The 11,360-nt window shown below is 37.8% G+C and overlaps 1 pseudogene; it reads left to right on the top strand.

The window, feature by feature from the left end:
* Positions 1-10,183: 10,183 nt before the first annotated feature.
* Positions 10,184-11,077, top strand: LOC116558235 (annotated as a pseudogene).
* Positions 11,078-11,360: the final 283 nt, after the last annotated feature.

Raw genomic sequence — 11,360 nt, 5'->3', positions numbered from 1 at the left:
TATTAAGTGTTGTATTTATATCTTTGGCTTAAAAATTCTTAAAGTCTTTTTTTTTTGGAAAAAAACTTTAAAATAATCAAATGTAATATGTTGAAATTTTTATCTTATTATTACTTTTTTCTTTTGGGGGGACAGGGTCTTGCTCTATTGCCCAGGCTGGAGTGCAATAGTGCAACATAATCTTTGCTTTGGAGTGAGCCAGCAAACTGAAAAAAACATGTAAGGGAATCCTTCTGGGAAACAATCAAGTATGTATTAAAAAGCCTAAAATATAAAAGACATGTTAATAGGAAGAGTAAAAGAAGCTTCAGAAGAAAATACAATAAATGAAGAGGAGGCCAGGCATGGTGGCTCACACCTGTAATCCCAGCACTTTGGGAGGCCGAAGCAGGGGGATCAGTGAGCCCATGAGTTCAAGACCAGCCTCGGTAACATGCAAAACCCCATCTCCACAAAAAATACAAAAATTAGTCAGGCGTGGTGGTGTATGCCTGTAGTGCCAGCTATTTTAGAGGCTGAGGTGGGAGAATCACTTGAGCCCAGGAACTCAAGGCTGCAGTGAGCCATGATCATTCCACTGTACTCCAGCCTGGGTGACAGGGCAAGACCCTGTCTTAAATAAACAAATGAATTGATAGACAAATTAATAAATGAATAAAGGAGAGAAAATATTTAAAGAAATAATGATTGAGAATGTTTTATTATAAAAGAAAGATCATGGAATGTGAAAGTAAGAGAATAGATAAGAAAACCCCACACTTTACTAAATTTAAGACCATCAAAGTAAAAGAAGTGCTTCCTGAGAAAAAGAAACAAAAATCAAATTGATGTTAGAATTTTCACCAGTGATATTGGATGACACTAGGCTAATATTTTTTAACATGCTAAAGGAAAAAGTAAAATTGAACCTAAAATATTTTCATCCAGTTGAGCTATTAAGTGCAATAAAAACATTCTCAAGTATACAATTGCCTCAGAAGGATGAACACAGAGACTGTCTTTGAAATCACTCTTGGAGGAAATATTCCAGCAAACAAGAATGCACCCAGGAGGCACAAAGAAATCTACTGTACAGAGGAAGTAAAGATGAGTAAATAACCAAAGACTATTTGTAGTTTTCTAAATGAGTATTGGCAAACCAGAGGAAGGCCAAGGTAGAATAATTTGGATAAGAACTGAAAATGACTAGCATGATGGGAATCAGCAATGTCGCATTTCTGTACTTTCGAAATACTTTCATATTTTTCGTCATGATGCCAGGTTCATGGTTCCCAAAACTTGAGTGGATTAGATTGACTTGAAAGTAAGAATTCAATGGACAGGTGGACGGAACAAAAGGGAAGAACAATATGGGCTTGTGGCTGTAATTTAGTTTTAAAATCCATAACATTTTGATAATTTGTAGATTTGTAAATCTAGAGAATAAACTTACACTTTTGCAAAAAAAAAAAAAAAAAAAAAAATACATGTTAGAGGCCACGGTAGCTGGAATTGACATCAGCTACAGATGTCTGACTTACTTTCTCCCTTATCTAAATTCTGAACATAGTAAGTGCTGAGGAAACCTCACAGTATTTCATCTTAACCCATTAGTATAAAGATTTGCATTGCAGAGTTTTCAATTTCCTCTGTGAGAATCATTCCTTAAATCATTGTAAGCTATCACTACACCTGTTAATCAGATTTAATCAGATTTCAAACACAAGATATCAGTCCTAAGGTGAAAATGTCACACAGGCAGGGTCATCATAATGTGGCTTCATCCCTCATTTCTAAATTTTACAAGATAGGGGTACCATTGGAAATTTTTCTTCAAGCCAGAAAAATAATACATTTGTGCTATGTACTTATAATAAGCTTTCTGATGCCACAGAGAAATGCAAAAATGTAGTTTTAGTCCACAGCACTGAAACAGAATATTTACATTGTCTATATGAGAGTTCATTTTTTTAACTTGCAAAATATTTTGAGGTTCAACCCCACACTTAAATTCTATTAGCTATCATTTTAGACTAGTTTATTACCTAAAAAAGTAACCCATACTTAATGCAGAATACCTAGAAAATACAAAAGTAGAAAAAGGCAAAACTTAATGCTAACCATTCAACATTTTTCTTCATTCCCTTGAATTTTTCATTAGTGCTGTCATTGAAAGCATTATTAAGTAGTATACAAAATAGAGCTAAGATTCAGATTCTCCTCGGCAAGTTTCCAGCCCAACACCTACTTTTGGGATCTTTGATGTGCCATCTGACTTCTCTAAGTCTTGGAGAGTTTATCTTTCAGAGGGTAATGATTATAACATTACTTGCCCCATTAAATTGATGTGTGGATGAAGTGAGATGAGGCAGTGAAGCATTTAACTTCTGGTGCTCAGAAAATGTTCAGTTAATGCTTAATAACATTAATACAATTATTACTTAGAATCTTGATAAAAGTAAGAATTCCTGGTAATTGTGCCTCATAGCCCAAATTTCTCCTGAATCTTCTCACTAAACCTAAGTCAGTGATTATGACCAAGTTTGTAGTGAAAGACATTGTTAACATTAAAAGTATTATTTTTTGTTTTCTATTTCAAAGTAGAAATTTCTATGTATCAACCTTGAAGACTGCCAGAGTAGAGGTACTTGAAACTGCATTTTAGGTCATTTAAATAGAATATTCTCTTTTAAAAAAAAATTGAGATGTGATTAATGTACAATGAAAAGTACAAGTTTTAGGTGTTCAGTCATTCAAAGAGTTTTGACAATTGTGTATATCCAAATAACAAGATATAGAACACTTCCATCCCCCATAAAAAATTTCCTCGTGTTTCAGTCTACACTGCTGAGCATTCATTGTGCAAGCTTCAACCACTGCCTGTGTTCAATCTATATGTCTTAGTTTTGTCTATATTTGGATTTCATACACATGGCTTTAGATAGTATATACTCTTTTGTGTATCTGGCTTCTTTTGCTTAGCATAATGCATTTGAGATTCATCAAATCTCAAAATTAGACGTATCATCCATGAGATTTTCAATTATTCAAAGTTTAGCTCGCTGAGGGAAGAGGGTCAAAAATGCACACGACATAGATTGGAAAGACCTGAGTTGAAATTCTGACTCTCTTTAGTTGCGCAACTTGAACAAATGATGTTATCTCAGTACTGGTTATTTGGACAAATTGCTCTAAACCTAAAGTTTCTTCACTTAAAATGAAATACTCATTTTATAAGGCTGTTGTCAAAATTAAGATAAAATGAGTGAAAACAAGGCACTAGACACACAACAGTTGTTCTGAAAAACCTTTGTTCAATATGAATACAGCAGGCCACTCAACGATATTGACTAATTACATCTCCTTAACAACCAACCACAGCAGAGATAAAAAGACACAGAAACTGGTTTTCTCCACAAATAAGGTTTATGACATAAACCTTATTTTCTGCCCTGGAATATGGTTTTGAGGTTTTAAAGAGATTATGTATAAGAATATATAATCTCAGAATTAAGACAACCAACCAACCAATTAAACATAAAACCAGAGGCAAGGATCGGGCTGGGATTCCTGTGTGTTTCATTGTGGGAATCCTGACCATTTCCATTTGTTTTTCCTCAGGAAGGATGGAATTAATTTTAGAGGTTTAAAGATTAATTAATTCCTGTTGCATTAAAATATCATGGTGTTCTTTGGCAAGATGTTATGACTCAAACAAAAATCTTTTTCAAGAGAATAAAGCAGAACCAGTATATATAATGGTGTTAAAACAAAATTATACACAAAGAAACATCATTTTTCTGCCTGCTTCAATCAACTAACAGAAATTCTTATACACATTATTTTACAGTGTGGGGTAATTAAGTAATTTAACAATCATTTCTCATTATTTGTGCTGTTCTTTAAGAAATATGGGGCTTATCCTGGAAGACTCCATCTCCACAAAAAATTTAAAAATTAGCTAAGCATGAGGGTGCATGCCTGTAGACCCAGCTACTCAGGAGGCTAAAGTAGGGGGAACACTGGAGCCCAGGAGGCAAAGTTTGCAGTGAGCTGAGATCACGCCAATGCACTCCAACGTGCATGACAGAGTGAGACCCTGTCTCAAAAAAACAAAAACAAAAACTGGGGTTTTGAACCACTGTAAAAGCTACTTTGGGAATGAAAGCAGTCTTTGAATACATTGAACATTTAGACACCTTGCTGTATAGGGAGATTGTGTTATCATCTGGTTTGATGTGACAGCTGCAGGTACCATTTATCTGAGACATTTCTCCATTGATTATGCTTGGACTAGGCAGCTTTTAGTGAAAAATAAAATCGTCTTTCTTCTTGTGGTGAATTTTACATGAACAGAAGCAGACAATACAAATCAGCTGCTTTCCCAATATTTCTAAATAGTGTTGACCTTATAGAAATCTAATTATAACTTACCTTTAAAACCATAATGAACCTTTTGGGAGGCTGTAGCATAGATAAAGACCTGAAAGTAATTTCTCTCAAATAAGATGGGCAAAGTTAAGGAAAATAAATATGCCCCTGATTAAAATAATACTTTCATCTCTTCAGTTTTTAGATTTCATATATATTTTTCATTTATCTATAAAATGCTTCTATAATATAGGTAGAGTTTAAATTGTGGTTTACACTATATGAAGAAACTTGAACTAAGAGTTTGGGGATGACTAATATCAGAAGAAATGATTATTTTTCTCAGATGTTACCACTACCTCAAATTTGTATGGCCCCTTATTGTGTATGAAACCCTTAGACAGATGTCACCAGCTAAGGCAGAAACTCAAACCAGTCTCATCCAAAAATTAGGGAATTCATTGATTCCCATAACTAGAAAAACAAGATGACAGAATCCAGACGGAATCCAAACTCCACGTAGCCTAGGTATTTTGCTTCTTTTATTTGGCTTAGACCCCCTGCTCTGGGTTCTCATTTTCTCCCTTCTTTGCAGATGGGCTTCCTCCATATGGCTGGAAAGGTATCACTTCCCTCCAGTACCCAGATTGCAAATTCCAGGGCAATCTTCCTCATCTGCTCCAGCTGAAAACTCCCAAGGCCCAGTTTGGGTAACATGACAATTCTAGAACCATTTTCTGAGACTTGAGGTGTAGGAAGTGCCAACTGGCTCATGTAGGCCCAACTGTCCCAAAGTGCTAGTGGGGGACAGTGCACATGACTGGCCACATGTGTTGGAAGAGGATAAAAACCTCAAGAAAATATTAAGGGTTGGTCGGGCACAGCAACCTGCAATCCCAGCACTTTGGAAGGTTGAGGCAGGTGGATCACTTGAGGTCAGGAGCTCGAGACCAGCCTGGTCAACATGGTGAAACCGTGCCTCTACTAAAAATGCAAAAATTAGCTAGGCGTGGTGACACAAGCCTGTAGTCCCAGCCACTCTCTGGAGGCTGAGGCAGGAGGATCACCTGAACCTGAGAAGCAGAGCTTGCCGTGAGCCGAGATTGTGCCACTGCACTCCAGCCTGGGAGACAGACTAAGGCTCTGTCTCAAAAAAGAAAAGAAAAGAAAATATGTTGGCAAATAATAAAGATTTCCTGTATGTTAACACAGAAATAAAGACTGCTCAATGGGCCAGGTTAGAACATCTAGATATAGATGCATGTATAAATCAAGATTTATTATACGATTTTTCTAGAAATTCAGATAAGTGGGAGAAAGGACGAACTATTTAATAGGAAACGTGGAAACTGCGTTGATGATGTAAAAACCTTAACCTGTGGGATCCAACACTATCTCTGCATAGATAGTGTCAGAATTGAGTTACAAGTTAGGACGTCGAGCCTAGAGTCTGCTAGAGAATTAATTGTTCCATATGTGGAGAAAACCACACACATCTAGACACAAAGCAGTCTTGTTTTGAATGTTGAGAGAACAGAAGAAAAAATCAGCCAGTTTGTTTTTGTTTTTGCTTTGCCCCATCTCCTATACCAACCTTGTTCATTTTCAAGCCTGAAATTTCTGAACCTCAGTTTTTGTCCAAAATGGCACTCAATATACAGCATGAAAAAATTAATACCACCTGCAAACGTTAACTGTGGGCATTTCTTCTGTGTTGTTGGAAAGTGAATTGTTTTCATTTGTTTCTCTGTTTTTAATAAACTCTATAACTCATGCATGTTAGTTTTGAAACAATCACAAAAATGGAAGGAATCTTAAAAATCTATTAAAAATGCAAAGAACTTTGCAAAAGGAAGACACTACAGGAAAGAACCAACATAGAAAATTGTAGTTAGCTCTGGAAAGTGAATATTGTTTTTTAGTTGATCTCAGACATTTCCAACCATTCCTGAGACTCCCCAGGAGACCCTGAGTTAACACTGCCCTGTGCTAAAGCTTGCAGAGTGATACAGCAGATGCCCCTTGGTGGGCAGAGCTCCGGCTGCCCACAGCTCTGCCTGTTCACTGAGGTCTAAGAATGATAACCCCAAGGCTCTACCTGCTGTTTCATCAGCCTTTCCTGGTGGCTGCATCAACTGGAAGATGAATTTTTTACTTTTTTTTTTTTGTATTTTCAAATTAATTTATCTTCTAATCACCTTTCCTTTTATCCTTGCCATCTGTTCCTCTTCCAAGGTAAGGCAGGAAATTCAAATATGAAGAAATGGGAACTATCGTCTTTTCTGGGAGGGGGATTCTGTTCCACCTTCTTTCTTGTTACATCAAGGATAACAAAGTCAGTGATGGGCTGGGCACACTGTCTCATAGCTGTAATGCCCGCATTTCAGGAGGCTGAGGTGCAATGATCTGTCGAGGCCAGGAGTTCAAGACCAGCCAGAGCAACATAGCAAGACAAAAAATTTAAAAATTAGCCAGACATGTTGACAGGTGCCTATAGTCCCAGCTACTCAGGAGGATGAGGTGAGAGGATCACTTGAACGCTGTTCAAGATGGCACTCCAGCCTCAGTGACACAGCAGGACCCTGTCTCAAAACAACAACAACAACAACAAAAAAAAAAAAACGGCAGTGATTACTGAGAACTGCTTTTATTTTTATTTTTTTTAAATTGAAATACTGGACATGCCATTTGGTATGTTGTCTGAAACAGTGTGGTTGGGCCTCATATTTAAACATAAGGCTTGCCAGAAATAAAAAATGAATCAGCAGTCAAGTCAAATCTCCTGTGCTTTCTGCCTGACGTGCACGTGCCTGATGTTCAGAATCCAGGCTGTACTGCCACAGAGGAGACATTTTTTTGGTCCATTTTCTCATTACTCTTGTAATACAAAAAGAATCCAGATACTTTATGGCTTCCATTGTTTCCATACCAAGCAAGGAAAAGAATTTATCTTTTGTAATTGTAATATTAAAGTCTGCCTGTCAGCCTAATATTCCATCAGATAGATTTTCTTCTGCAAGATCATCTGCTTTCACTTATTGATAGAGGATTAATTTTAACCTAATCTTGAAGGAAACCTTAAAAGTCATTCATAAAAAATACAAAGAAATATCTACGTGTATGGAGTATTTAGATGGCAACACACAAAGAAAGAAAGAATTTATTGTACTCTAAGTCTGTTTGTTTTCTTGTTGCTAAAGAAAATAAGCAGGTTTAAGGCCAATGTAAGCTCTATCTTATTACTTTAAAAATGTCCTTTTGGTTCTTATGATAAGAACCACAAGTTTTCACCCATTTCTTATTTTATGTCGAATTTCTCTTCACTGTTGCGGCCCACTGAAGTAGATGACAGCTTAAAGAAAACCAAAATAGATCCAAACAACATCCAGCAGCAACCTATATCAAGTTTATTAGCATCTTTCTCTTGGCTAGCCTTGCCTTCTCTCTTGTAATCTGTAAGTGGGCCAAAGGACCCTATAGGACAAACAGGCATTACCCCGTAGTATGTATAACAGTGATCTGTATTTATTCAGATGATCTACCACTCCCCACAGATGGGCTGAGAGTCTGGGTTAAAGGATTTTCCTAGCCTGACCTGTCAAGATTGCTTCATAGTTGATGACTTTTGGCCCCGATGGCTCCACCAGTTCTCACTTCTCTGACACAAGAACAGAGAAGTTCTTCTAAAATATTATTTTTGACATAGTTTGACTTTTTAAAGGAATCATAAGACTTCAGGGTAAAGAGCATAAGCTTTGGGGTTAGACAAACATTATGAACTCGATTTTTGTTGAATGCAATGGAATGAATGGATGAATGAATGAACAAAGAGACTGGGCTCAGAATTTCAGTTCTGCGACCCGCAGCTCAGGAAAGTTGGAATAATTACTTATCTCTCATGGCTTCCATTTTTATTAAACTGTTGGAGGATTAAATGAGATAAAAGTGTATAAAGCACTTGATAAATTATATACAAATGTTCAATAATTGCCCCGCTTTGAGATGATGGCCCTATTTCCTTCAGGCTTCATAAACACTGCAAGAAACAGTAGTCACTATGCTTTGCAATGTCAGCCAACATGTAATAATTTCTTCCCTGGCTGATGCCTTTTTCTTTCAGACCTGTGGCAAATGTTCTCAGGGGTATGGCACTGTGATTGTTACAACATCGAAATGACACCAGTAAGGGGAAAACTTTTTCTTTCAGAACAAAAGGCGAACTTCACTAAAGTTGAAGTTGCAGATCAACTCCAACAAAGGAGGTTATTCGTTGTGTCCCACATGCAGAGACTAAAAAAGAAATCTAGGACTTGGAAAATAGGAAACATGTTGGTTCACCTTGTTTTTGCTTTGAAACTGTTGTTTATGGCGTTTGCATAGACTGTAACAGGCATCACTTTTATTTACCTTGAAAAGAGGGTTGATTTTTCTCTAGAAAGATATTCACCTTAGAATGTCTGACCTCATTAAGCTCAAGAAAATCTGGAAATTCTACAGGAACCTGTTTTCCTCTGTGTGCTGCTCCCTTCCCCCATTTTGTGGCTTAGATAATCTGAGGCCATGGTCAAGACTGAACATCCATTTGAAATGTAACCCACTGGACAGCTCTATCCTATTTTGAATTCATAGCCTGTTGTACTGCAGCAAGCAGCAAGCTCATGTTTCGGCGAGGAAATGAACAAACACAAATAACCTGGCTTCCTTCTGAGCTGAAGAGTTGAACAAGGCAAGTAGCTCAGCCAGCTCAGCTTGAGTCTACGGCAGCACAGGGACATGGCTTCCATCCTTCACATGGCAGTGTATTTATGAGACTGGAAAACTGATTAAATGGTGTCTGCAGTGCACAGGGAAAGAGAACGTAGCAATCCATTTCTCAAAGATTGGCAGTTCCACAGACTTAAAGAAATTTCTAAGAGGATTAAAAAAAAGAAAGAAAGAAAGAAAAGAAAAGGCCAGACACAATGGCTCACACCTGTAATCCCAGTACTTTGGGAGGCCAAGGTGAGCAGATCACTTGAAGTCAGGAGTTTCGCAACTCCTGGCAAAGAACCTGGCCAACATGGTGAAATCCTGTCTCTTCCAACAGTACAAAAATTAGCTGGGCGTGGTGGTGAATGCCTGTAATCCCATCTACTTGGGAAGCTGAGGCACGAGAATCCCTTGAACCTGGGAGGTGGAGGTTGCAGTGATTTGAGATCATGACACTGCATTCCAGCCTGGGCAATCTAGTGAGACTCTCTCTCAAAACCAAAACAAAAGCAAACAATGAAAACAACGACAACAGCAAAAAACAGTGAATCCACGCTAGAATTTTGCTGCTGTGTCTGAGGCTGGGGAGTATCTGTTCTGTTGGTTTTTTCTCAATATTTGTAATTTCCATGATGTGTGAAATGCAACATAAATGGAGGCAGATATTTTAGGAGTCAAAATAGAATCACACAGAAGTCCCAAACTCAGATGTTTACATGGCCAAGATGACCTCATTATGTGATTCAGACTAAGTTTGTGCTTTTCTGCTGGTTTGTTTCACAATGGCACCTAAAGTCTTATTCTTTGCAAAAGCCACATTCTGTTTGAATATATACATAAAAATATTTACTTCCACTAAATATGTATCCCCCATTTTGTTTGAAACTCATGGCTATTATAGGTTCTCTTGAATTTTCTAACTTTTTGATAGAGCCATAGACATAATAGTGACTAATTTCTTCTTTTTATTTGTTTGTTAATTTTTTTTTTGAGACGGGGTTTTACTTGTTGCCTAGGCTGGTCTTGAACTCATGGACTCCAGCAATTCTCCCACCTTGGCCTCCCAAAGTGTTGGGGTTACAGACTTGAGCCACCGCCCCTGGGCTGCCTCTGGTTTTTGTTATAAGAAATACAGCAGCCCAACCCACTGCCAGACTGGGAGCGCACCGCTGTAATTCAATCCTGCTCCTCTGGGTTGAAACCCAGGTGCCGCCAAGATGCCGGTTTACCACTCTTCTCTCATGAATTCTGACAATAAACTCATTGGAAACATGGCACTGTTACCTATCAGAAGTCAATTCAAACGACCTGCCCCCAGAGAGACAAAAGATACAGATATTGTGGATGAAGCCATCTATTACTTCAAGGCCAATGTCTTCTTCAAGAACTAAGAAATTAAGAATGAAGCTGATAGGACCTTGATATATATAACTCTCTACATTTCTGAGTGTCTAAAGAAACTCCAAAAGTGCAATCCAAAAGCCAAGGTGAGAAAGAAATGTATACACTGGGAATCACTAATTTTCCCATTCCTGGAGAGCCTGGTTTTCCACTTGATGCGATTTATGCCAAACCTGCAAAAAAACAGGAAGATGAAGTGATGACAGCCTATTTACAACAGCTAAGGCAAGAGACTGGACTGAGACTTTGTGAGAAAGTTTTCAATCCTCAGAATGATAAACTCAGCAAGTGGTGGACTTGCTTTGTGAGGAGACATTTCACGAACAAGAGTCTTTCAGGACCTGGACAGTGAAGGGAGCTTGGGCAGCCACCCTCTCCAGAAGCCTGGGCAGCATTTTCCGGCAAGATATACACAATCTTTTGTTTTTATTTCATAAAGTTTTATACAGAAGAGAGAAGAGCATGCCTTTACTTGAAAAACTCTTAATCAAGAATTCGGGTAGGAGAAAAGAAAGTGGGTTATCAAGGGTGATGTGAAATTTTCTGCAGTATTAAGCTGGTGTTTAATAAGTAATAATAAAGAAATTTCTAACAAAAAAGAAATACAGCAGCCCATGTGTTACAATGAATGGGAACTGACTGTAGTCAGTGTTAAGACAGTAAGGAGTGATGGACGCTATGGCAACTGGAGGGGACATGCCTTGTGCTGTAGAATACATTGTGTTCCTCCCATTCCAAATCCATATATTGAAGCCCTAACTCCCAATGTGACTGTATTTGGAGATAGGTTAAATGAGTTCATAAAGGTGAGGCCTTACTCTGATAAGATGGGCAACCTTATAAAATGAGACACTAGATAA

This window comes from Sapajus apella, unplaced genomic scaffold, assembly GCF_009761245.1.
Source record: "Sapajus apella isolate SASKATOON/1434 unplaced genomic scaffold, GSC_monkey_1.0 scaffold21, whole genome shotgun sequence".
Classification (NCBI taxonomy): Eukaryota; Metazoa; Chordata; class Mammalia; order Primates; family Cebidae; genus Sapajus; species Sapajus apella.
The sequence above is the reverse complement of the archived record's forward strand: the minus strand, read 5'-3'. Positions and strand labels throughout refer to the sequence as shown.